We start from the raw sequence: 1,620 nt of genomic DNA on the forward strand, positions 1-1,620 counted from the left end.
TTGTGATGCATTTTTAAATTATATTATAAAAGTCTTGATTAGAAAAGGAAAAAAGAGCATCTATTTATATAGTGTAATAAGGTGGGCAGTAAATTTGTGTCCAGGGTTTGTCAATATGTAAGGACTTCTGATACCTTACCACCCACACATCCTCACTGGGTTTGGATCCAAAAGAATGGGAAAAAATAGATGTAGTCCCTTCTAGAGACTAATCTATTAATAGAGACAAGAGGCAAGCTTCAAATGATGCCAATCATTGAAATTAGAAAGTAGTGTGTCTGTTTCCCCTGGTTACTTCTGAGAAGCAAATGTAACTCTTCAGTAGAAAGCTCTGACTTTTATATAAAATGACTGGCTTTTAATTAAAAGTAATTGGACAAGAAAATTATTTTTTTTAAAAAGACATTAAAAACAGTCCCACAATGACTGAGATAATACATTTATTTTTAAAAAGTTCTAAAAATAACTATACTGAATATGTTCATAGAGTTAAAATACATTGAGAATTTCAACAGAGAATTCGAAATTGTAAACCATAAGCAACTGAAAAATAAAATATATTTTAGCTAAATTAATAGCTGAATGGGATATTTTCACATTTGATTAGACATAACCAAAAAAGCGGAAGTGAACTGGAAGATAGATCAATATAAAATATCCACAAATAAGGATGCAGAAAAAACAGAAGGTAAGAGATGTGTCAAACAGGCTTCGTACAAGGTGTTTTTTTCTTTTTTCTTAGTAACTGTTCAGCAAACATCCACACAAACTAAGAGAGACAGACAGACATACAGACAAAGACAGAGAGGAGAGGCAGAAATTAAAGAATAAAGAACAAGGCATCATATATATATATATATATATATATATATATATATAAAGATCATATATATATATATAAAGATACATATATATGAAGATATATATAATGTATATATGTATATATATATATATGTGTGTGTGTGTGTGTGTGTGTGTGTGTATGTATATACACACACACAGAGGGTGCCAAAAAAATGTATACACAGTTTAAGCTAACATCTCTTAAAATGTGTATACAATTTTTTTGGCATCCCCAGTATATAATGATTCTTGGCATAGTAGTTTTAGTAATTCAAAGGTAAAGGAGTTGACAACAAAAGATAACTCTATACAGGGTTCTGCGATGAAGGGGTGTGTGCTGCTGTTCCATTTGGAAGAGGATTGCTCAGGATTTATATCCTTTCAATTGGGTAGTAATGAAGGGGTAATGATTATTGGTTCTTGATGCAGGAGAGTTTCACTTTTCCCCAATAGTACTTAAGAAATCATCTCATATATCTTATCTTCAATTAGCAATAATCGCGCATCAGATAAACCTCATTGGCTACTATACTGCCACTGCGCAAACTCCTGTATCTTCTTTGGACTCTCTCTCTCTCTCTCTCTCTCTCTCTACCCCACCCTCCCTCCCTCTCTCTCCTGACCCCTCCCCCTCTCTCTTATCCTTAAACTCTCTTGCATTCTCACTCTTATTTTCTAATTTGACATATTTTCAATGAAAACCACTCTTTGCATTTGACAAGTTTCATTTATAACAATCCACACCCCTCAACAAAATATCCATCTCAATCAAAATAG

The 1,620-nt window shown here is 32.7% G+C and overlaps 1 pseudogene; it reads right to left on the reverse strand.

Annotated features, from left to right (window-relative positions):
- Nucleotides 1-1,314: 1,314 nt before the first annotated feature.
- On the reverse strand, nucleotides 1,315-1,392 carry LOC141570330 (U4 spliceosomal RNA; annotated as a pseudogene).
- Nucleotides 1,393-1,620: the final 228 nt, after the last annotated feature.

Source organism: Rhinolophus sinicus, linkage group LG02 (assembly GCF_036562045.2).
Source record: "Rhinolophus sinicus isolate RSC01 linkage group LG02, ASM3656204v1, whole genome shotgun sequence".
NCBI lineage: Eukaryota > Metazoa > Chordata > Mammalia > Chiroptera > Rhinolophidae > Rhinolophus > Rhinolophus sinicus.